This window comes from Bos indicus x Bos taurus, chromosome X (genome assembly GCF_003369695.1).
Source record: "Bos indicus x Bos taurus breed Angus x Brahman F1 hybrid chromosome X, Bos_hybrid_MaternalHap_v2.0, whole genome shotgun sequence".
In the NCBI taxonomy this organism is placed as follows: domain Eukaryota; kingdom Metazoa; phylum Chordata; class Mammalia; order Artiodactyla; family Bovidae; genus Bos; species Bos indicus x Bos taurus.
In genome coordinates, this window is record NC_040105.1 from 54,979,102 (window position 1) to 55,006,488 (window position 27,387).

Consider the following 27,387-nt stretch of genomic DNA (forward strand, 5'->3'; position numbering starts at 1 on the left):
ATTGCAGCCATTCTGACTGGCGTGAAATGGTACCTCATAGTGGTTTTGATCAGCAACTCTCCGACAATGAGTGATGTTGAGCATCTTTTCATGTGTTTGTCAGCCATCTGTATGTCCTCTTTGGAGAAATGTCTATTTAGATCCCTGGCCCATTTTTTGATTGGGTCATTTATTTTTCTGGAGTTGAGCTGCAGGAGTCGCCTGTACATTCCTGAGATTAGTTGTTTGTCGGTTGCTTCATTTGCTATTATTTTCTCCCACTCTGAAGGCTGTCTCCTCACCCTGCTAATAGCTTCCTCTGATGTGCAGAAGCCCCTAAGTTCAATTATGTCCCACTTGTTTATCCTTGCCTCCACTTCCAATATTCTGGGAGGTGGGCCATAGAGGACCCCGCTGCGATGTATGTCAGAGAGTGTCCTGCCTATGCTCTCCTCCAGGAGTTCCATAGTTTCTGGTCTTATGTTGAGATCTTTAATCCATCTTGAGTTCATTTTTGTATATGGTGTTAGAAAGTGTTCTAGTTTCATTCTTTTACAAGTGGTTGACCAGATTTCCCAGCACCACTTGTTAAAGAGATTGTCTTTAATCCATTGTATATTCTTGCCTCCTTTGTCAAAGATAAGGTGTCCATATGTGCGTGGATTTATCTCTGGGCTTTCTATTTTGTTCCATTGATCTATATTTCTGTCTTTGTGCCAGTACCATACTGTCTTGATAACTGTGGCTTTGTAGTAGAGCCTGAAGTCAGGTAGGTTGATTCCTCCAGTTCCATTTTTCTTTTTCAAGATTGCTTTGGCTATTCGAGGTTTTTTGTATTTCCATACAAATTGTGAAATTATTTGTTCTAGCTCTGTGAAGAATACTGTTGGTAGCTTGATAGGGATTGCATTGAATCTATAAATTGCTTTGGGTAGTATACTCATTTTCACTATATTGATTCTTCCAATCCATGAACATGGTATATTTCTCCATCTATTAGTGTCCTCTTTGATTTCTTTCACCAGTGTTTTATAGTTTTTTATTTTTGGTCTTTAGTTTCTTTAGGTAGATATATTCCTAAGTATTTTATTATTTTCGTTGCAATGGTGAATGGAATTGTTTCCTTAATTTCTATTTCTGTTTTCTCATTATTAGTGTATAGGAATGCAAGGGATTTCTGTGTGTTGATTTTATATCCTGCAACTTTACTATAATCATTGATTAGTTCTAGTAATTTTCTGGTGGAGTCTTTAGGGTTTTCTATGTAGAGGATCATGTCATCTGCAAATAGTGAGAGTTTTACTTCTTCTTTTCCAATTTGGATTCCTTTTATTTCTTTTTCTCCTCTGATTGCTGTGGCCAAAACTTCCAAAACTATGTTGAATAGTAATGGTGAAAGTGGGCACCCTTGTCTTGTTCCTGACTTTAGAGGAAATGCTTTCAATTTTTCACCATTGAGGATAATGTTTGCTGTGGGTTTGTCATATATAGCTTTTATTATGTTGAGGTATGTTCCTTCTATTCCTGCTTTCCGGAGAGTTTTTATCATAAATGGGTGTTGAATTTTGTCAAAGGCTTTCTCTGCATCTATTGAGATAATCATATGGTTTTTATTTTTCAATTTGTTAATGTGGTGTATTACATTGATTGATTTGCGGATATTGAAGAATCCTTGCATCCCTGGGATAAAGCCCACTTGGTCATGGTGTATGATCTTTTTAATGTGTTGTTGCATTCTGATTGCTAGAATTTTGTTTAGGATTTTTGCATCTATGTTCATCAGTGATATTGGCCTGTAGTTTTCTTTTTTTGTGGCATCTTTGTCAGGTTTTGGTATTAGGGTGATGGTGGCCTCATAGAATGAGTTTGGAAGTTTACCTTCCTCTGCAATTTTCTGGAAGAGTTTAAGCAGGATAGGTGTTAGCTCTTGTCTAAATTTTTGGTCGAATTCAGCTGTGAAGCCGTCTGGACCTGGGCTTTTGTTTGCTGGAAGATTTCTGATTACAGTTTCAATTTCCGTGCTTGTGATGGGTCTGTTAAGGTTTTCTATTTCTTCCTGGTCGAGTTTTGGAAAGTTGTACTTTTCTAAGAATTTGTCCATTTCTTCCTCATTGTCCATTTTATTGGCATATAATTGTTGATAATAGTCTCTTATGATCCTTTGTATTTCTGTGTTGTCTGTTGTGATCTCTCCATTTTCGTTTCTAATTTTATTGATTTGATTTTTCTCCCTTTGTTTCTTGATGAGTCTGGCTAATGGTTTGTCAATTTTATTTATCCTTTCAAAGAACCAGCTTTTGGCTTTGTTGATTTTTGCTATGGTCTCTTTTGTTTCTTTTGCATTTATTTCTGCTCTAATTTTTAAGATTTCTTTCCTTCTACTAACCCTGGGGTTCTTCATTTCTTCCTTTTCTAGTTGCTTTAGGTGTAGAGTTAGGTTATTTATTTGACTTTTTTCTTGTTTCTTGAGGTGTGCCTATATTGCTATGAACTTTCCCCTTAGGACTGCTTTTACTGTGTCCCACAGGTTTTGGGTTGTTGTGTTTTCATTTTCATTCGTTTCTATGCAAATTTTGATTTCTTTTTTTTGATTTCTTCTGTGACAATGGAGTATTGCTCAGCCATTAAAAAGAATACATTTGAATCAGTTCTAATGAGGTGGATGAAGCTGGAGCCTATATACAGAGTGAAGTGAGCCAGAGGGAAGAACACCAATACAGTGTACTAACGCATATGTATGGAATTTAGAAGGATGGTAACGATAACCCTGTATACGAGACAGCAAAAGAGACACTGACGTATAGAACAGTCTTATGGACTCTGTGGGAGAGGGAGAGGGTGGGAGGATTTGGGAGAATGGCATTGAAACATGTAAAATATCATGTATGAAACGAGATGCCAGTCCAGGTTCAATGCACGATACTGGATGCTTGGGGCTGGTGCACTGGGACGACCCGGAGGGATGGTGTGGGGAGGGAGGAGGGAGGGGGGTTCAGGATGGGGAACACGTGTATACCCGTGGTGGATTCATTTTGATGTTTGGCAGAACTAATACAATTATGTAAAGTTTGAGAATAGAATAAAATTAATTTAAAATTAAAAAAAAAAGAAAAAAAATAAATGATGCAATGGACCAGTTAGATCTAGTTGATATCTATAGGACATTTCACCCCAAAACAATGAATTTCTCCTTTTTCTCAAGTGCACATGGAATCTTCTCCAGGATAGATCACATCCTGGGCCATAAATCTAGCCTTGGTAAATTCAAAAAAAAATTAAAGTCATCTCAAGCATCTTTTCTGATCACAACGCAGTAAGATTAGATGTCAACTACAGAAAACAAACTATTAAAAATACAAACATATGGAGGCTAAAGAACACACTTCTGAATGACCAACAAATCAAAGAAGAAATAAAAAAAGAAATTAAAGTATGCATAGAAATGAATGAAACTGAAAACACAACCCAAAACCTATGGGATTCAGTAAAAGCAGTGCTAAGGGGAAGATTCATAGCAATATAAGCCTACCTCAAGAAACAGGAGAAAAATCAATAAATAACCTAACTCTATACCTAAAACAACTAGAAAAAGAAGAAATGAAGCACCCCAGAGTTAGTAGAAGGAAAGAAATTATAAAAATTAGGGCAGAAATAAATACAAAAGAAACAAAGGAGACCATAGCCAAAATCGACAAAGCTAAAAGCTGGTTCTTTGAGAAGATAAATAAAATAGACAAACCATCAGCCAGACTCATCAGGAAACAAAGGGAGAAGAATCAAATCAACAAAATTAGAAATGAAAATAGAGAAATCACAACAGACAACACAGAAATACAAAGGATCATAAGAGACTACTATTGGCAACTATATGCCAATAAAATGGACAACTTGGAAGAAATCGACAAATTCTTAGGAAAGTATAACTTTCCAAAACTGAACCAGGAAGAAATAGAAAATCTTATCAGACCCATCACAAGCACAGAAATCGAAACTGTAATCAGAAATCTCCCAGCAAACAAAAGCCCAGGTCCAGACGGCTTCACAGCTGAATTCTACCAAATTTAGAGAAGAGCTAACACCTATCCTACTCAAACTCTTCCAGAAAATTGCAGAGGAAGGTAAACTTCCAATCTCGTTCTATGAGGCCACCATCACCCGAATACCAAAACCAGATAAAGATGCCACAAAAAAAAAAAAAAAAAAAGAAAGAAACAAAAGAAAACTGCAGGCCAATATCACTGATGAACATAGATGCAAAAATCCTTAACAAAATTCTAGCAAACAGAATCCAACAACATATTAAAAAGATTATACATCATGACCAAGTGGGCTTTATCCCAGGGATGCAAGGATTCTTCAATATTTGCAAATCAAGCAATGTGATACACCACACTAACAAATTGAAAGATAAAACCCATATAATTATCTGAATAGATGCAGAGAAAACCTGGACAAAATTCAACATCCATTCATGATAAAAAAAAAAAAAAAAAAAAAACCTCCAGAAAGCAGGCATAGATGGAACATACCTCAACATAATAAAAGCCATATATGATAAACCCACAGCAAACATTATCCTCAATGGTGAAAGACTGAAAGCATTTCCTCTAAAGTCAGGAACAAGACAAAGGTGCCCACTCTCACCACTACTATTCAACATAGTTTCGGAAGTTTTGGCCACAGCAATCAGAGCAGAAAAAGAGATAAAAGGAATCCATATTGGAAAAGAAGAAGTAAAACTCTCACTGTTTGCAGATTACATGATCCTCTACATAGAAAACCCTAAAAACTCCACCAGAAAATTACTAGAGCTAATCAATGAATATAGTAAAGTTGCAGGATATACAATTAACACACAGAAATCCCTTGCATTCCTATACACGAACAATGAGAAAACAGAAAGAGAAATTAAGGAAACAATTCCATTCACCATTGCAATGAAAAGAATAAAATACTTAGGAATATACCTACCTAAAGAACCAAAAGACCTATATATGCTGCTACTGCTGCTGCTAAGTCGCTTCAGTCGTATCCAACTCTGTGTGACCCCATAGATGGCAGCCCACCAGGCTCCCACGTTCCTGGGATTCTCCAGGCAAGAACACTGGAGTGGGTTGCCATTTCCTTCTCCAATGCATGAAAGTAAAAAGTGAAAGTGAAGTCACTCAGTTGTGTCTGACTCCTAGCGACCCCATGGACTGCAGCCCACCAGACCCCTCCATCCATGGGATTTTCCAGGCAAGAGTACTGGAGTGGGTTGCCATTGCCTTCTCTGAAAGACCTATATATAGAAAACTATAAAACACTGAAGAAAGAAATTAAAGAGGACACAAATAGATGGAGAAATACACCATGTTCATAGATCGGAAGAATCAATATACTGAAAATGAATATACTACCCAAAGCAATCTATAGATTCAATGCAATCCCTATCAAGCTACCAATGGTATTTTTCACAGAAGTAGAACAAATAATTCCACAAGTTGTATGGAAATACACAAAACCTCGAATAGCCAAAGCGATATTGAGAAAGAAGAATGGAACTGGAGGAATCAACCTGCCTGACTTCAGGCTCTACTACACAGCTACAGTCATCAAGATAGTATGGTAGTAGCACAAAGACAGAAATATAGAACAATGGAACAAATAGAAAGCCCAGAGATAAATCCATGCACGTATGGATACCTTATCTTTGACAAAGGAGGCAAGAATATACAACTGAGAAAAGACAATCTCTTTAACAAGTGGTGCTGGGAAAACTGGTCAACCACTTGTAAAAGAATGAAACTAGAACACTTTCTAACACCATACACAAAAATAAACTCAAAATGGATTAAAGATCTAAACGTTAAGACCAGAAACTATAAAACTCCTAGAGGAAAACATAGGCAAAACACTCTCTGACATAAATCACAGCAGGATCCTCTATGACCCACCTCCCAGAGTAATGGAAATAAAACCAAAAATAAACAAATAGGACCTAATTAAACTTAAAAGCATTTGCACAACGAAGGAAACTCTAAGCAAGGCGAAAATATAGCCTTCAGAATGGGAGAAAATAATAGCAAACCAAGCAACTGACAAACAATTGATCTCGAAAATATACAAGGAGATCCTACAGCTCAATTCCAGAAAAATAAGCAACCCAATCAAAAAATAGGCCAAAGAACTAAACAGACATTTCTCCAAAGAAGACATACAGATGGCTAACAGACACATGAAAAGATGCTCAACATCACTCATTATCAGAGAAATGCAAATCTAAACCACAATGAGGTTACCATCTCATGCCGGTCAGAATGGCTGCTATCAAAAACTCTACAAACAATAAATGCTGGAGAGGGTGCAGAGAAAAAGGAACCCTCTTACACTGTTGGTGGGAATGCAAACTAGTACAGCCACTATGGAGAACAGTATGGAGATTCCTTTAAAAACTGGAAATAGAACTGCCATATGACCCAGCAATCCCACTGCTGGGCATACACACCCAGGAAACCAGAATTGTAAGAGATATGTGTGCCCCAGTGTTCATCACAATGCTGTTTATAATAGCCAGAGCATGGAAGCAACCTAGATGTCCATCAGCAGACGAACGGATAAGAAAGCTGTGGTACATATACACAATGGAATATTACTCAGCTATTAAAAAGAATGCATTTGAGTCAGTTCTAATGAGGTGGATGAAACTGGAACCTATCATGCAGAGTGAAGTAAGTCACAAAGAAAAACACCAATATAGTATATTAACGCATATGTATAGAATTTAGAAAGATGGTAATGATGACCCTATATGCGAGACAGCAAAAGAGACACAGATGTAAATAACAGACTTTTGGATTCTGTGGGAGAAGGCGACATGTACTGATAACCTTGTGTGAGTATATCCAAGTCAACTTGCATAGCTCTAACCCATTTCTTAATGGTTATATAGTAGTTGTGATTTGGATATATTATACTTTATTCAGCCCCTCTCGTTTTGATTAGGTTTAATTTTTTTCCAGTACTAAGTAATGATTTGAGAGAATAGCATTGAAATATGTATATTATCATATGTGAAATAGATTGCCAGTCCAGGTTCAATGCATGAGGCAGGGTGCTCAGGACTGGTGCACTGGGATGACCCTGAAAGATGGGATGGGAAGGGAGGTGGGAGGGAGGGTCTGGATGGGGAACACATGTACACCCATGGCTGATTCATGTGAATGTATGGCAAGAACCACCACAATATTGTAAAGTAATTAGCCTCCAATTAAATTTAAAAAATAAATAAAACAATAAACATCATTAAAAAATAAAAATGGGCAAAGCACCTCAATACACATTTTTCCAGAAAAGACGTACAAATGCCCACCAGGCACATGGAAAGATGCTCAACATCATTAACCATCAGGGAAATGGAAATCAAAACCACAGTGAGACACTATCTCACACTGGTTAGAATGGATATTATTAAAAATAGAAGAAATAGCAAAGGCTGGTGAGGATGGAGAGAAAAGGGAACCCCTGTGCCCTGTTGGTGGGGATGTAAACTGGTGCAGCCATTATGGAAACTCCCCGACCCAGGGATCAAATCCATGTCTCCTGTACACGTTTCCTGCACTGCAGGATTCTTTACCACTGAGCCACCAGGGAAACCCACATAACAATATATATAATTTCATTATAATATATACAGAAATTTCATTATATATACATCCCGCAATTTTAGTGCAGCCTATTTTTGCATTATCTTTTGGTTTGAAGTTCTCATCTCCTTCCTTTCTAAAAACAGCTGCTTCAATAACCCAGTTGAACAATCTACCATGTTGTTTTTCTCAATTCCTATAGTCCTTTACAGATGGATATACACAGGCATCTGTATATAAACTTGCACATGGTTTTCTGTCATTGCTAAGAAAATGATATTGTATTAATCACACTTTTCTGGATCTTGTATGCTACATGTAATGATTACCTTGTGTGAGTGTCTCCAAGTCAACTTGCATAGCTCTAACTCATTTCTTAATGGTTATATAATATTTGTGATTTGGACATATACTTTATTCAGCCTCTCTCGTTTTGATTAGTTTTAATTTTTTTTCCAGTACTAAGTAATATCTTTGCACTGATGACTTTATATACTTATGCTTCTATTTCTATGGAATAAGTAACCAGGAGTTAGATTACTGATTTGAGGTGTGTGTGTGTAGTTTTAATGCATAATTTCACACACTTTGCCTTCTTCCCTGGTGGCTCAGAGGTTAAAGCCTCTGCCTGCAAGGAGGGAGACTTGGGTTCGATCCCTGGGTTGGGAAGATCCCCTGGAGAAGGAAATGGCAACCCACTCCAGTATTCTTGCCTGGAGAATCCCATGGAGAGAGGAGCCTGGTAGGCTATAGTCCACGGGGTTGCAAGAGAGTTGGACACGACTGAGCGACTTCACTTTGCCTTCTTCAGTTTTAAAAGTGTTAGCTCTTCATGTTTTCTACCACTAATGTATGTGAATAAAGTTTTCCTCACTTCCTTGCCAATAATTGAATTTATAGCTCTTCATGTTTGCCAATCTCACATAAGGCAGTAATCTCAATACTTCTTTAGTTTACATTTATTTGACTACTATACAATTTTAGCTTCCCCTCCTAATATTTATTGAATTATTGGTCATTTCGATTTTTGACCCTGTAAATTCCGGATTCTTATTCTTTTCCCATTTTAAGAAATAGTTAAGTTTCTTGTTCTTTTTCTAGTCAAACTGTAAGAGTGCTTTCTGTATAGTTTGGATATTCAATCTTTGCCATATTTATGAAATTATGCTTCCTGACTTGTTTTTTGTTTGTATGCTAGTGATTTAGGTTTGCATTCAAAAGTTTCAAATTGCACATAGTCAAATGTGTCAGTTTATTTATTTATCTTCAGCGTTTCCTGTGAAGATTTCTGTGGCTCCCATATTGTACAAATTGCTTCCTAGATCTTCTAGCAACATTTATTTTGCTTATTTTCTATATTAGCTAATATAGAACTTTAGCTAATCTGGATTCTGTGATATACTGTATCGTGGGGCTTCCCTGGTGGTTCAGTGGTAAAGAATCTGCATGCAATGCAGGAGACATTGGTTCAGTCCCATGGGTTGGGAAGATCCCTTGGAGGAGGAAATGGCAACCTACTCCAGTATTCTTGCCTGGAGAATTCCATGGACAGAGGAGCCTGGTGGGTTACAGTCCACGGGATCTCAAAGAGTCGGTCACATCTTAGTAACTAAACAAAAACAACTGTATGGTACGTTTTATAAAGATGACAATTCAATTTTACTGATAGTGGTAAATGAATTCAAGTACCACCATTATATTAAATTATATATTAATTTATGTATATGATTACATTAGCATTATAATATAATGATATCCACTAAGGCAAGTCCCTCACTATTCTTCTTGTTTGTAATATCCCTGTGTATTCTTGGCCATTTACTTTTACAAATAAACTCTTTATTATTCTATAAAATTCCCACATAATAAATCCTGTGTATTCTAGTTACTATTGAATGTTCCATTTACTTTTTGGAGATTTGATTCTTTGTGATATTAATTAAATCTTCTCATCAAAGAACATGGTTTATGTTTTTAGTTCCTGGGATTGTGTTTTCTGGCTTTCAATCAGATTTTATAGTTTTCTTCATCTTATTCTGGTTTTCTTGTTAAACTGATATCTGAATAGTTTATATTGCTTCACTATAATAAATAGAATATTTTCCCCCTTCTTACTTCCCTTCTCCTTTAATTAACTGTTTGTAATTAAGCCTTGCTCTGAGACTCTTGTTTTAAATGGTGTCAAAGTTTCACAGCAGATTATTGATCACTTTTGGAGGTGGTAAAAGCTAGAATCACTGGGTCATATAGATCAATCCCTACCTGGACAAAACTAGGTAAATTTATCCAAACAACCTAACATCCTGTGCTGTATGTCTTTCATTTGCTGCTCCAGCTCCATTCCCCTATGCTTCTACACCCTGCTCTGTGCTCCAGGAGAGGACTCTGTGTTTTGGCTTTTGATTGAGCTCTTTCAGTGGGTAACCCTGGCAGGAGATCAAAGGGTAAGAGAGTGGTGTGATATTTACACCTCTCTGCCTCCATCTCTGCAGACCCATCCCTGACTGGCTACATCCCTCACATGAAGGTCTCAGCTTCTGTATAGTGGCCCTCTACACACAATCCTCTTGATCTTGGGAGATACAGTAAAGCTCTTTTGTTGCATGCCTTGAAGCACAGAATCACTAAATGATCCTTCAGTTACTAGCCAGGGGATGTGATTTTCCTTTTTGTTTTCCTTTAATCTTTCCCTACCTGTGTCATGAGTTCCTCTACAAACTCTCCTCAAATTACTGTTGCGTTATTTCCCTCTTTTCTTTTCTCTTTAAAAGTTCCTCACAAGTTTCAAATTTCTATTGTAATTTTCCAAGTATATAGGTATGCTGTTGCTGCTAAGTTGCTTCAGTCGTGTCTGACTCTGTGCAACCCCATAGACGGCAGCCCACCAGGCTCCCCCATCCCTGGGATTCTCTAGGCAAGAACACTGGAGTGGGTTGCCATTTCCTTCTCCAATGCATGAAAGTGAAAAGTGAAAGTGAAGTCGCTCAGTCTTGTCCGACTCTGTGCGACCCCATGGACTGCAGCCTACCAGGCTCCTCCGTCCATGGGATTTTCCAGGCAAGAGTACTGGGGTGGGGTGCCATTGCCTTCTCCAGAGTCCAACTATATGATAGTCCAAAAGAGGCAAAAGTGTCAGTGGATAACACCTATTTAGCACAGTGGTGGGTGGTGGCTGAGGGATGAAGTGGTAAAGCACAGGAGTGTTTTAGAATAGTGAAACTATTCTGTTTGATACTGTCATGAAGGATATATGACTTCATGCATTTTCAAGCCCACTGAACTGTCCAACACAAAGATCAAACATCAACGCAAACTGTGGTGTTTGTTAATTGTAACATGTTAATATTGGTGTATTCAAGAGTACTGGAGTGGATTACTTGTAATGAATGTGTCACAGTAAGGTAAGATCTTAATGCTAAGGAAAACTGTGGCGGAGGTTCTATGAGAACTCTCTATGCTATCTGCTCAATATTTCTGTCAATCTGAAAGCTTTCTAAAAAATAACATCTTCATAACATGTTAAAAAATACTATGTTCATTTTTTAAAAAGTACAGAGTTTTGTGTCACAGTTATGTGACACTCACTTACACCCCAGAGTATATGCTTACATCTCATGGCCCAGAGGGAAGTAAATCCAAACACAAAAAGGCTTTCAATAATACAGAAAATGGAAGATGATTGGAAAATTGCAACTAATAGGTTCCCAGAAATTTCTCCAGTTTGGCAGTATCTTTGAAGCATCAGCCCCCAAATTCCTCCTTAGTCCCACCAATGACTTGGCCTGGAGCAGTTTTCCCAGTCATAGATCTAGTTAACTTTGCAGATAACCCTCAGGCCAGACACCTCATGATCCCATGCCTCACTGTCTTGTCACAGGGCCACAGCTCATATTGTTGCTGTAATGTAGAATGCCCTTCCTCTCCTGCCTCCATTTGCTGAAATCTACTCTCCTAAGGCCCACTTAATACACCATATTTCCCAAAGCCTCAAGTGTTTTATTGACATGGCACCTGCCACTTTCTTCTGCCCTTCCTTGACATTCCAAGCCTTGGTGATAGCATTTGACACATCAGTTAGTATTCCTGTGTTCATCCCTCTCTCCCCCGATTCAGTCATCCATCTTACTTTTTTTCCCCAGGAGGATACAGTAACCTCAAGAGATGAAACGGATAGCAGTCAGGAAATAGCTGAAGACTTGAATGTTGGATTTAACATTCTCACCACTTACAATTGAGAAAGAAGTGAAAAAGATAAATACAGAAAGCAAAAAGTTTTAAGGTGGTTCTTAAGAACAGGAGGGGAAAAACTGGAGATGAGACATTCATGATATAAGCAGTATTCCTAGAACTGAAGGAATATTTCAGGTTTTATATATAAGGAGCCCACCAGGTGGGTGCCAGTGTTCATAAAAAGGATCCACACCAATAGATACCCTAAAGAATGTACTAACCTCTTCACTCACTTGACCAAGCGCTTTGGTCTTCTTCATCCTGAATTTCACTTAAATCCATGCCATCTCTCCTTATTCTTACAAGGAGATCAGCTTAGGTTTAGAAATGGGAAATCTGGCTCAAGGTGAAGGAAAATAGGCTTGGAACAAAGCACTTCCAGAGATCAGCCCTGGCAAGTGGGTGAGCAGACATAACATGGGAAGAAGAGGAATAATTCAAAGAGAAAGACCAAAGGAATGAGAAACATACCATGTGAGACTGTTTAGGTTCCTACTGTATCACCCGGCAAGGAGCTTATTATAATAGTAGAACAAAGCAGTAAACAAATAAGTATAACCAAGGGTTTTAAGTGCTATAATATGAGTCAGAGGCTAGATACAGAATGGCAAAAAGTAGAAGAAAGTCCAGTGAGTCTCAAGCACTGGCTTTTGGATTGCCTGCTTTTAGCAATCACGTGGATCTTCTAAATACAGTTTTCTGGGCCCATCAGTAGAAATTCTATTTCACAGTCAAGAGTGAGGATGGGGAATCTTTATTTTTATATGTTTCCTGGTAAATATGGGGCACAACCAATTTGAGATCCAGTGGTAGTCATGAGGCGGGTGATCCAGGGGCAACAGAGGGGAGGGAAACACTGGTTGTAAAAAGGCTTCAGAGCAAAGAAGACTCTCCAATTGTTTATTGAAATATGAGCATATGCTTGCACATAGGATGAAGGAGAGAAAAGAATATGACCAAAGGTAGAATGTGCTAATGGTAGGATTTCTTTCCTTTTAAGGCTAAATTTTACCTGTATCTATCTATCATACTTATCTATCTATCACATTTTCTTTATCCATTCATGCCTGATAAGTCAGATACTAACACTGGTTCCACATCTTGGCTATTGTGAATAATACTGCAATGAATGTGATAGTACAGATATCACTTCAAAATGGTGATTCTGTTTGTTTTGGATGTATAACCAGCAGTAGGATTACTGGATCATAGGGTAGTTCTATTTTTAATTTCTTGAGGATCTTCTATACTGTATTCCATAATATCTGTACCACTTTACAGCGACAATGCAGTTTTTTTGACTTCACATCTTCACCAGCATTTTTTATCGCTCTTCTTTTGATGACAGATATCCTAGCATCTGCAAGATGATCTCATTGTGGTTTGACTTAATTGCATTTCCCTGATGATTAGTGATGTTTCACATCTTTTAATGTATTTTTTGACTTTGTATACCTATTTTGAATAATGCCTTTGTCCAATTTTAATTGGGTTACTTCCTTTTTTAGTTTTGTTTTTGTTTGTACGCTTGTATGTTTTGCTGTTGAGCTGTATGGTTTCATCACATATTTTAGATATTAAACTCTTATAACATATTTGGTATACAAATATTTTGTCCCATTCCACAGGTTGACTTTTGTTTGTTGATAGTTTCCTTCTCAGTGCAGAAGCATTTCAATACACATATTCCATCCTGTTTATTTTTGTTTGTGTTGCCTTTGGATTTGATGTCAAATACAAAAAATCATTGTCACTCCAATGTCAAGCAGGTTATCCTTTATGTTTTCTTCTAGAAGTTTTATGGTTTTAGGTTTTGTGCTCAAGTTCTTTAATGAACACAATGTGTTGGGTTTTGTGCATGGTATGTGATAAGGTTGTATTTTCATTCTTTTGCATGTAGGTGTCCAGTTTTCCAAACACTATTTATTGAAGAGCCTATCCTTTCCCTGTTGTGTATTCTTGATGCCTTTGTCAAAAATTTATTGACCATATACCCCTGGGTTTATCTGGGGGCTCTCTGTTCAGCTTTCTTGATCTATGTATCTATTTTTAATTCCAATACCATACTGTTTTAATTACTATACCTTTGTAATATACTTTAAAACAAGGAGGTGTTTTACCCCCAGTTTTCCTCTTTTTTGATCAAAATTGCTTTAGCTATGTGAGGCTTATTGTGTGTGTGTGTGTGTGTGTGTGTGTGTGTGTGTGTGTGTGTGTTTAATTTTAGATGTTTTTTTTTATTTCTATTAAAAATGCCATTGAAATTTTGATAGGGGTTCAGTGACTCTCGATCATTTTGGGTAGTATGGACATTTTAACAATTTTAATTCCTCTGATCCACAAACATGGGATATTTTTCCATTTATTTGTGTCTTCCTCAATTTCTTTCATCAATGTTTTATACTTCTCACTGAAAGAATTGGGTTTCCTGATTTAAGACTCTCCTACAGTCATCAAAAGCTACAGTCATCAAAACAGTATGGTCCTGGGATAAAAACAGGCACAGAGAGCATGAAACAGGATGGAATGCCTGGAAATAAACCCATGCACTTATGGTCTACTACTCTCTGACAAAGGAGGCAAGAATATACAATGGAGAAAAGAAAGTCTCTTCAGTGGTGCTGGGAACACTGGACAGCTACATGCAAAAGGATGAAACTAGAACACCTCCTAACACTATACACAAAATAAATTCAGAATGGATTAAAGACTTAAATAGCAAGGCCAGAAACCATAAAGATCTTAGAGAAAAACACAGAAAGCACATTCCGTGACATAAATCACAGCAAGATTCTCTATGACCCATCACCTAGAACAATGGAAATAAAAACAAAAATAAACAAGTGGGACTTAATTAAACTCATAAGCTTTTTCACAGTGAACTATAAACAAGGTGAAAAGACAACCCTCAGAATGGGAGAAAATAATAGCAAATGAAACAAATGACAAATGATTAATCTAGATTAAATGATTAAATTAGAACAATCCCTATCACTATATCCAAAAAGAAATTCAAAATGGATTAATGACCTAAATGTCAGACCAAATGTGACAAAACTCCTAGAGGAAAGCATAGGCAGAATACTCTTTGACATAAACTGAACCAATATTCTTTTTGGATCCATCTCCTAGAGTACTGAAAACAAAAGCAAAAATAAGCAAATAAAAAATTATGGTTACTAAAGAGAAAGGGGGAAGGGATAAATTAGGACTTTGGGATTAATAGATACACAGCACTGTATATAAAATGGGGCTTCCCAGACGGTGCTAGTGGTAAAGAACATGCCTGCCAATGCAGGAGACATAAGAGATGCAGGTTCAATCCCTGGGTCAGGAAGAATCCCCGGAGGAGGGCATGGCAATCCACTCCAGTATTCTTGCCTGGAGAATCCCATGGATAGGGGAGCTTGGCAGTCTGTAGTCCATAGGGCTGCAAAGAGTTGAACACGACTGAAGTGACTTAGCATGCACAAACTATATATAAGATAGATAAACAACAGGGACTTAGTATATAGCACAGGAAACTATTGTAATAGCCTACAATGTAGGTAATAACCTACAATGGGAAAGAATCTGAAAAAGAATGTGTGTGTGTGTGTGTAACTGAATCACTTTGCTGTACACCTGAAATATTGTAAATCAAGTATGCTGCTGCTGCTGCTAAGTCGCTTCAGTCATGTCCAACTCTTAGGGACCCCATGGACTGTATACTTCCATTAAAAATAATAAATAAATAAATGTTTTATACATTTTAGTACACACATTTTTTAACTCCTGTATACATTTATTCCTAAGTATTTTTTTTGTTTTTGATGATATATTGAAGGGGATTGTTAATTTCTCTGATAGTTCATTGTTAGTGTATAGAAATACAACTGATTTTTGTATGCTGAGTTTGTATCCTACAACTTTACTGAATTTGTCTACTAGTTTTAACAGTTTTGCCCATTCAGATGCTTAGTGCAAGCTAATTAAAAAGCTGACCGTCAGGGTACAGCTGGGAAGGCCAGGACATTAGACAGGCAGTCTAGCCCATATCAGGGAAAAACAGAGCTAGTGTTTGTGCCTTCTCTGCTGGGCCAGAGGGAAGAGTTGCTGCAGTGGGGAGGGATGGTGCCTGTGTGCCCATGTATCATTGTCTCTGTTTTGTACGGTCCTGGTAAACCCCTGAATGCAAATCCTTGTCGGCTCCCCCAGCTAGGTGATTTGAGAGCCAGTCCCTCAGGTGGTGTCTATAACAGGTTGGGTGCTACATGTGCAGACAGGTTCTTTCCTGGGAGTTACCAGAGGCTTGGTTTTACTGTGAATGAGCCAGAGGGAAGAGGTGGGGGAGCTGCCCACCAGCTCTTTTAGGAGGATACTAGTCAGCACTCCCCACTCCAGTGTTCTTGCCTGGAGAATCCCAGGGATGGGGGAGCCTGGTGGGCTGCCGTCTATGGGGTCGCACAGAGTCGGACACGACTGAAGTGACTTAGTAGTAGTAGTAGTCAGCTCTCACTTGCAGGCTGATTAGAAGCCAGGTCCTCAGGTACTAGCTGGGAAAGGATGCAATCAGATCTCTTCCAGGGAGAAAGTGACAGATGGACGTTTTTGTCTGCTCCCTCTGTACTGAGCCTTGATGTGGTTGGGGCTGCAGGGATATGCTGGGAAATGCTCAAGTCCCTACTTAAAAACTGTCTCTTTGTTACTATGGTCCTGTGGGACTCATGAATGCCAAGCTCTGCTGTGTCTCAAAACAAGGTGATTTCCATGCCCATCCCTCAGATCATAATATTTGTTGGGGTGCTGTGTGGTCCAACTCCTCTGCTCCTTAGGGAGAAACTGGAAATTGAAGATTCTCTTCCAATTGTAAGATGCTGTGCTGAGGTGGTAGATGCCCAAGCTTGGTAGATGCCTGATATGCTACTGGAGATCAGTCAAGAAATAACTCCAGAAAGAATGAAGGGATGGAGCCAAAGCAAAAACAATACCCAGCTGTGGATGTGACTGGTGATAGAAGCAAGGTCCGATGCTGTAAAGAGCAATATTTCATAGGAACCTGGAATGTCAGGTCCATGAATCAAGGCAAATTGGAAGTGGTCAAACAAGAGATGGCAAGAGTGAATGTCGACATTCTAGGAAACAGCAAACTAAAATAGACTGGAATGGATGAATTTAACTCAGATGACCATTATATCTACTACTGTGGGCAGGAATCCCTTAGAAGAAATGGAGTAGCCATCATGGTCAATAAAAGAGTCTAAAATGCAGTACTTGGATGCAATCTCAAAAACGACAGAATGATCTCTGTTCGTTTCCAAGGCAAACCATTCAATATCACAGTAATCCAACTCTATGCCACAACCAGTAATGCTGAAGAAGCTGAAGTTGAACAGTTCTATGAAGACCTACAAGACCTTTTAGAGTAATACCCCCCAAAAATGTCCTTTTCATTATAGGGGACTGGAATGCAAAAGTAGGACATCAAGAACACCTGGAGTAACAGGCAAATTTGGCCTTGGAATATGGAATGAAGCAGGGCAAAGGCTAATAGAGTTTTGCCAAGAGAATGCACTGGTCATAGCAAACACCCTCTTCCAACAACACAAGAGAAGACTCTACACATGGACATCACCAGATGGTCAACACCGAAATCAGGTTGATTATATTCTTTGCAGCCAAAGATGGGGAAGCTTTATACAGTCAGCAAAAACAAGACTGGGAGCTGACTGTGGCTCAGATCATGAACTCTTTATTGCCAAATTCAGACTGAAATTGAAGAAAGTAGGAAAACCACTAGACCATTCAGGTATGACCTAAATCAAATTCCTTATGATTATACAGTGGAAGTGAGAAATAGATTTAAGGGACTAGATCTAATAGATAGAGTGCTGATGAACCATGGACGGAGGTTCGTGACATTGTACAGGAAACAGGGATCAAGACTATTCTCATGCAAAAGAAATGCAAAAAAGCAAAATGGCTGTCTGGGGAGGCCTTACAAATAGCTATGAAAAGAAGAGAAGCGAAAAGCAAAGGAGAAAAGGAAAGATATAAGCATCTGAATGCAGAGTTCCAAAGAATAGCAAGGAGAAATACAAAAGTCTTCCTCAGCGAGAAATGCAAAGAAATAGAGGGAAACAACAGAATGGGAAAGACTAGAGATTTCTTCAAGAAAATTAGAGATACCAAGGGAACATTTCATGCAAAGATGGGCTCGATAAAGGACAGAAATGGTATGGACCTAACAGAACCAGAAGATATTAAGAAGAGGTGGCAACAATACACAGGAGAACTATACAAAAAAGATCTTCATGACCAAGATAATCACGATGGTGTGATCACTCACCAAGAGCCAGACATCCTGGAATGTGAAGTCAAGTGGGCCTTAGAAAGCATCACTATGAACAAAGCTAGTGGAGGTGATGGAATTCCAGTTGAGCTATTTCAAATCTTGGGAGATGATGCTGTGAAAGTGCTGCACTTAATATGCAAGCAAATTTGGAAAACTCAGCAGTGGCCACAGGACTGGAAAAGGTCACTTTTCATTCCAATCCCAAAGAAAGGCAATGCCAAAGAATGCTCAAACTACTGCACAATTGCACTCATCTCACACGCTAGTAAAGTAATGCTCAAAATTCTCCAAGCCAGGCTTCAGGAATACCTGAACTGTGAACTTCCAGATGTTCAAGCTGGTTTTAGAAAAGGCATAGGAACCAGAGATCAAACTGCCAACATCTGCTGGATCATGGAAAAAGGAAGAGAGTTCCAGAAAAAGATCTATTTATGCTTTATTGACTATGCCAAAGCCTTTGACTGTATGGACCACAATAAACTGTGGAAAATTCTGAAAGAGATGGGAATACCAGACCACCTGACCTGCCTCTAGAGAAACCTATATGCAGGTCAGGAAGCAACAGTTAGAACTGGACATGGAACAACAGACTGGTTCCAAATAGGAAAAGGAGTATGTCAAGGCTGTATATTGTCACCCTGCTTATTTAACTTATACGCAGAGTACATCGTGAGAAATGCTGGGCTGGAAGAAGCACAAGCTGGAATCAAGACTGCCGGGAGAAATATCAATAACCTCAGATATGCAGATGACATCACCCTTATGGCAGAAAGTGAAGAGGAACTAAAAAGCCTCTTGATGAAAGTGAAAGAGCAGAGTGAAAAATCTGGCTTAAAGCTCAACATTCAGAAAATGAAGATCATGGCATCTGGTCCCATCACTTCATGTGAATTAGATGGGGAAACAGTGGAAACAGTGTCAGACTATTTTTGGGCTCCAAAATCACTGCAGATGGTGATTGCAGCCATGAAATGAAAAGACATTTACTCCGTGGAAGGAAAGTTATGACCAACCTAGATAGCATATTCAAAAGCAGAGACATTACTTTGCCAACAAAGATCTGTCTAGTCAAGGCTATGGTTTTTCCAGCGGTCATGTATGGATGTGAGAGTTGGACTGTGAAGAAAGCTGAGCGCCGAAGAATTGGTGCTTTTGAACTGTGGTATTGGAGAAGACTCTTGAGAGTCCCTTGGACTGCAAGGAGATCCAACCAGTCCATTCTAAAGGAGATCAGTCCTGGGTGTTCATTGGAAGGACTGATGCTAAAGCTGAAGCTCCAGTACTTTGGCCACCTGATGCGAAGAGTTGACTCATTGGAAAAGACTCTGATGCTGGGAAGGATTGGGGGCAGAAGGAGAAGGGCTGGCAGAGGATGAGATGGCTGAATGGCATCACCGACTCGATGGACATGAGTTTGGGTGAACTCCGGGAGTTAGTGATGGACAGGGAGGCCTGGAGTGCTGCAATTCATGGCGTCACAAAGAGTCGGACATGACTGAGCACCTGAAGTGAACTGAAATGTGCTGAACTGGCGTATATGGTGAGAGTATGTCTCAGTCTTTCATACTTATTTCTATATGAGTATTTCCAGTCACTCAATGTGTGGGAGTCACTTAAGTAGTTTCTGGACTTCTCACAGAGGGAATTGATCTATGTGTAGGTATATTCAGTATGTCCATGAAAAGAGGGAAATATAGGAGCCTTCTATCCCACCGTCTTGATTATGTCCCCCTCAAAGTATTTTCTACTTTTCTTTATTTCTAATTTTATATTTTAGGGCTGTGATACTATTGTGCTAGTCATGCAGTCTTGTCCAACTCTTTGGAACCCCATGGAATGTAGCCTGCCAGTCTCCTCTGTCCATGGAATTCTCCAGGCAAGAATACTAGAGTGGGTTGCCATGCTCTCCTCTAGGGGATCTTCCAGACCCAGGGATTGAACCCAGGTCTAGTGCATTGGTGGAGAAGGCAATGGCACCCCACTCCAGTACTCTTGCTTGGAAAATCCCGTGGACAGGGGAGCATGGTGGGCTGCAGTCCATGGGGTCGCTGGGAGTCAGACACGACTGAGCGACTTCGCTTTCACGTTTCACTTTCATGCATTGGAGAAGGAGATGGCAACCCACTCCAAGTTCTTACCTGGAGAATCCCATGGACGGGGGAGCCCGGTGGGCTGCCGTCTATGGGGTCGCACAGAGTCGGACACGACTGACGCGACTTAGCAGCAGTAGCAGCTAGTGCACTGGAGGCGGATTCTTTACGTCTGAGCCATCAGGGAAGCCCACGGTGATACTATTACATGTGATAATATTATGACGCTTACATGACACTATGCATTTGTAAAATTCCATAGTAATTTCTAGCACAAAAATTGAAACTTAATTGTGTAAAATTTGAACATATTATTAAGGATATCATGGAATGCAAAGTGTAAAAACGTAATTTAATCATAATTCAAATATATAGAAGGGGGAGAGGGAAATGGTGCTGGTGTAAGTACTAGAGAAAATGAAAGAAGTATGAAAATCTAAAAAGAAAATTTATGTATGCAGTATACTCCAGTAAACAAGATTTATGCCTATGGTTGTATAGGTTAAAAATGATACTGTTATGAGTTTGTAGTGAAACTGGACAATTCAGTAAAAGGACTGTGGATGGTGAAGGGCAGGTATCTTACTGCTGGAGTAGGAGATTACAGATAATAAAGGGGCAGAGGCAAGAATGATCCATGCAATAATAGATTAGATTTGGAGACATTAGTATGAATTCAAGTTAATGTAGAGATTAATGCTTACATAAAGATATATTCATGGGCATGTGCATATACATGAGTTAATATACACACATATATTTATTAGTTTTATCAGCTGAGAAGGACTACAAGCCACTTCATCCTGCCAGCAATGATGACACCTGTTGCATAGATACTGATATCTAATATCATTTCCTAATGAAATAGTGTTCCTTGGAGAACTGACTGATTCCAGGAGCCTGGAAATTTGGATGATGAGACTAGAACATAAACAAGTTGAAAATGTGCAAGATGAGTCAGAAAGCAAAGAATTGTCCAAAAAGAAACCCTATATAATGGGAATATATGGCTCCAAAGGGACTTAGGAGCCAACTGGAAGTGTTTCCAATGACCAAAAATGGAATGATTTAAGGAAGAAACAAAAACTAAACAGAAGGAAAAAAAATGAAAAATACTGTCATTTAGGTCTATTTTTAAAAATTCACTGATTTAATTAATAAGGAAGTATAGGTAAGTATTTCATGCAGAAGAATTCCAAATTATATATATATATATATATATATATATATATATATATATATATATGCTCTTCCCTGATAGAAATATGATTAACTCTACAGCAGTTAAGTGCCATTTGTTCTTATGATTTCCTTCAAACAGTAAAATGTGAAAAGGGATAATAAGAGTCACTTTACACTGGAGAAACTTGAAAAACACTATTTCAGGCAGGTGATTAGGATCAGCTTCAACACTCAAAAATTATTTAGATATTATGTACTTGATGTGATTCAATGAAAATGGCATTTTACCTCTTTGGTTTTTGCCCCATAAATCATATCACCAGTCTAATCATGTGAAAATCATCAGACAAATCCCAAATGAGTGATATTCTACAAAACATCTTACCTGCAACCCTTTAAACTGGAAAGGTCATCCAAAACAAGGAAAGTCTGATAAATCATCACAGCCAAGAGGAGCCTAAAGTGACCTGACAACTAAATGCAATATGGTAGCCTGGATGGGATCCTGGAACAGAAAAAAGACATTGGATAAAGAATTTAAAAATCTGAATATGAACTTTAGTTTTTTCTGCCTCTCAGGTACCACCAGCAAACAGCTGGAGCCACAGCAGCAGCAGATATACCAATAAGGCAATTAGCACTTCAAAGGCTCTGAAAATTATATTTATTTAGCAGGCCAGAATTTGTATGCTAAACCTAAAGAAGGTGCCAGTTTTCTAAAATAAAATATTTAAATAGGCTCCAGAGATTCCTATCCTAATGGTCAAAGAATCTTTTCACTTTTTACATTCATGCATTGGTCCCATTTGTTTATTTTTGTTTTTATTTTCAATATTCTAGGAGGTGGGTCACAGAGGATCTTGCTGTGATTCATGTTATAGAGGAACAGCAGTATTTTGATACATTGCTGGCTGGGTTCATAAAGAGAATGCAGATTATAGAAGCATTATTATACTTGAAGATTGATCAGGAGAATTTACTCAATCTGAGCAAAAGGGAGGTAATAAACTGGGGGGGGAAATTAACAAATCCTTCCTTAGGGAATTTTAGGACAATAACAAAAGTTCCAAAATTCCATATGTTCAGAGTCCTAGAGAAAAAGAGTGGGGCTGAAAATTAAGAAATGACTGCTCAAAATGTCAAAAATATAGTGAAAAAATATAAAGCAAGAGAGTCTAGAAAATGAGTGAACTATGTATACGACATAAATAAATCTATACCAATCTAGACCAAATCTACAACATAGTCAATCTTTTACAACTAAAGACTAAAATGATGAAAGCCATGATACCAAAATGACACATTAAGGGGCTCCCCCTTGTGGCCCACTGGTAAAGAATCCTCCTGCCAATGTAGGAGACATGGGTTCCATCCCTGGTCTGGGAAGATCCCACATGCCATGGAACAACTAAGTCTGCATGCCACAAATATTGAACCTGTGCCCTAGAGCCTGGGAACCACAACGAGTGCACCCATGTGCTGCAGCTACTGAAGCCTGCCCAGTCGAAATCCTGTGCTCTGCAACAAGAGAAGCCACCGCAGAGGAGCCTGCACACTGCAATTAGAGAGTAGACCCCTCTTGCCACAACTAGAGAAAAGTCTGTGCAGCATCAGAGACCAGAACAATCGAAACTAACTAAATAAAATAAAATAAAAAGCACATCGTTTAAAAAACAAATGACACATTATTTATGAGGGAAACATCAATTTTAATGACACCAAATTGCTCATCTGACTAATAGGGGCCATTTTTTAGGTGTTCAGCAAAAGTACTGTCAACTATTAATTTTGTATCCTGCAATAACATACTTCATGAATTTGATAAAAGATAAAAGAGGGACTTGGAGAGAATGATAAAGGAATAAAGTGTAGTGAAAGTGGATTAAAACAAAAACCATTAAAAATTGACAATCTAGCTGATTTTGTTTAAAACTGGGAAAGGAATAGAAATCTAAAAGGGAGTGAAGTTTCATCACTCGGAGTGATGAAATTTGATACCAGTGAACTCTGGTAAGTCACATATCTATACTGTAAATCCCTGGGCAATCAATGAGAAAGTTTTACAAAGCAAAACACTATGTAAAAATCAAGATGATATAGTGTTCAAAGTAGGGCACAGAAAGGTAAGAAAGGTAAAACAGTTGAATGATATACAAGGGAAACAAAAAAATAAAATAAATAGCCAGATATAAACCCTAGCCTACCAAAAGTTGCAATAAGGTAAATTGACTAAATGTATCAATTTTGACTCCTTGAGAGAGTCTCTTGGACTGCAAGGAGATCCAACCAATCAATCCTAAAGGAAATCAGTCCTGAATATTCACTGGAAGGACTGATGCTGAAGATGAAACTCTAATACTTTGGCCACCTGATACGAAGAACTGACCCACTAGAAAAGACCCTCATGCTGTGAAAGATTGAAGGTGGGAGAAGGGGACGACAGAGGATGAGATGGTTGGATGGCATCACCGACTCAATGGACATGAGTTTGAGCAAGCTCTGGGAGTTAGTGATGGACAGGAAAGCCTGGCATGCTGCAGTCCATGGAGTCGCAAAGAGTCGGACACTACTGAGTGACTGAACTGAACTGATCAATTAAAAGGCAGATATTAGTGGTATCAGTAAGACATACAATCTAATAATACAATGTTTATATGCAAATCATTTCAATTTCAATAATATAGGTAAATTAAATTAAAAAGGATAGAAAATGTTATGGAAACAATGAATTATATAGCAGGTGTGTTTGTAAGGTTTCTCCACTGTAATATTACCTTCCTCCTTTCTATACTGTACTCTATGGGAAGAATGACTATAGTGTGAAGAATTACTGTTCACACTTAAGGAGTGAAGAGTTATGTTCCACCACCTTAAGTCCAGAGTATATACTTAAAATATTCAGAATTCTTATGCACAAGAGATTTGTCTCTCTTCATTTATTAATTTATTTAGTCATTATTTCTAACAGTAGGGACTGATGGAATTTTTATACCTTGAATTACTATAATCCAACACTATTTTGTTTGGTTGCTCAAATTTATACTTTGGCCCTATAATCAAAACAAAAAAAAATCAGGAATATCTATATTAACTACATAGTGTAGACCTCATCACAAAAGAATTAGGAGACATCAAAACAAAACATTACATGATAATGAAAGAATCAATCTTCCAAAAGTAGTCTTTCCTAATCCTTTCTATCCACTCCTCTTATTAGTATGTATGGGTCTTCCTCTGTGTTCCAGACCCATCTGTCCCTACCGCTGTCAGAGCAAAGATCACACTATTTTTGGTAACTATATTTTTTTATAACTAACCCTAATAGATTGTAGGGGCTTTCCAGGTGTCACAGTTGGTAAAGAATCTGCCTGCCACTGCAGGAGATGCAAGAGACAAGGGTTCAATATCTTGGTCAGGAAGATCCCCTGGAGTAGGAAACGGTAACCTGCTCCAGTATTCTTACCTGGAGAATTCCATGGAGCCTGGCAGGTTACAGTCCATGGGAGTTCCAAAGAGTTGGACATGACTGAGCACACACAAAATAGACTTGTAAGTGCTTTGGAAAACCTGATCCATCTCCATGTCTTTAGAGTCCAGCATATTACCTGGTGCCTAGTAGGTGATCAGTAAGTTATCGCTTTAATGAGCTAGGAGATAGATAGGTCCCAGGCTGAGCAACTGCAGCTGGTTTCCTGCTGCCCTGAGTCAGACCCAATATGGGCACAAATGAGATTGGCCAGAGACAACCTGGAAAACTACCTCCACATGAGCAAACTAAACCACTCCTATTACAGGCACCTCATTCCAAGTTTGCTTGTGTGCTCTTCCATAAGTACTTTGCTTCTAATAAGCACTGTGTCTATTTACTAATCTTGGTCTCTTTGCTGATTTTTTTCTTCAAAAAAGACAATGACTGAGGTCCTTCTTCTAGCCATTTCACTTCTGGAATCATTACAACTGAAATTCAGGCCAGTAAAGAGTTTTTCTCTTTTTTAATTGAAGTTAGTTGATTTACAATATTTTGTTAGTTTCAGATGTAAAGTTATTCAGTTTTATATATATATATACATATATACACATTTTTTCAGATTTTTTTCCATTATAAGCTATTAGATATTGATTACAGTTCCCTTTGCTATACACTAAATCCTTGTTGTTTATCTATTTTATGTATAATGGTAAGTATCTGTAAATTCTATACTCCTGATTTTTTCCTCTCTCCCTTTCCCCTTTGGTAACCATAAGTTTGTTTCCTATGTCTGTGTGTCTGTTTCTCCTTTGTAAATAAACTCATTTGCATTATTTTTGACCCCACATGTGATATAATATTTGTCTTTCTCTCTCTTACTTCACTCATTATGATAATCTCTGCTGCTGCTGCTGTTGCTGCTAAGTCGCTTCAGTTGTGTCCGACTCTGTGCGACCCCATAGACGGCAGCCCACCAGGCTTCCCCGTCCCTGGGATTCTTCAGGCAAGAACACTGGAGTGGGTTGCCATTTCCTTCTCCAATGCATGAAGGTAAAAAGTGAAAGTGAAGTCACTCAGTCGTGTCCGACTCTTCGCGACCCCATGAACTGCAGCCTACTAGGCTCCTCCATCCATGGATTCTCCAGGCAAGAGTACTGGAGTGGGGTGCCATTGCCTTCTCCGATGACAATCTCTAGGTCCATTCAAATTGTTGCAGATGGCAATATTTCATTCTTTTCTATGGTTGAGTAATATTTCTGTGCAGGAGGAAGAAGCACTCACACTTCCTCCTCCCAGTCTCATTCTTCACTCTCCTTCTGGGTGCAGAAAGCATCAACTTGAATGGCTCCCTCACACACCCGGCACTGCACAGCTTCTGTATCAGGTGCGGGTATAGTTTCCAGGCATCTGTCTCTGACCCCTGAGTTTACCATTTTGCACTGAAGTGCCAAGATGTGAGCACCATGTGCAGCCTAATTGTTGAGGAGGTGTAGGGTGGTGACTGGGGGAAGGAGGCTACCAAGGAGCAGAAAGCCATCCAGAGTGGGTCCACCAAAGAGCCCCTGCCACTCTTCCTGAGGAGGGGTAGGCACTGGACCTGAAACACACCTGAAACACTTTAGTGCTTATCAAAGACTTACCGTGTAGAAGAAGTCTCTGGACTGGTAAACCCATGATGTTGCTCCAAGCTTCTACCCCTTCTCTGCCAGTGTTTTTCAATGGATTTGTTCATAATAATTATAAAAACAAAAAGCTGGGCACACATTTGTCTGGATAAAACAATAATGACATTTGTCCAATCCAGTCAGCAAGTAGTGGCTCTACTTTTTCAAGTTGTCTTTTACCTCACCAAGTTTTCACAAATCACTTGCAGATTATTCATATGTCCTGTACGGTTATGGTGCTATTGTGAAAAGGATTGTCTATAGCAGTTGTATCTGGTATGTAGGACAGCTACATCTAAACAGGTTCCTAAACATCTATTAGCACGTCTTCTACTGATTATCCGTGTGTGTGTGTGTGTGTGTTTTATGGAGGCACTCATATTTTCGCTAGACATAGGTGTTATTTTCAGCTACACTGGTTTATTTAATGTATTTTTATATACTAAGCTTAAGATTCATTGGTGTCACATACCTCATTGTGCTTTTTTTTCAAATGATGTTGTCATTTTGCTTGCCTTTATCTTGGAATCTGCTTCTGGATTCAGGGACAGGGAGACAAAAGAGTGTGAGAGATGTCTGTGCACTGTGTGCTCTGTTTGATGTTCTGAAATCCCTATCTTATATATGTGTTAGGTATTCAGAAATTAGTAAACACCTGAAAAATGAGATTAGGTATTTTGATTCAGGGCTTGTCTATGGGAAGGGTTGGTTGAATGTATGGTTGGTTGAATGAATGTTGGTTGAATGAATTCAATGAAGGGTTGAATGTATTTGGTCTCAGGTTATGAGAAGATGGTGATGTCCATATTTTCTA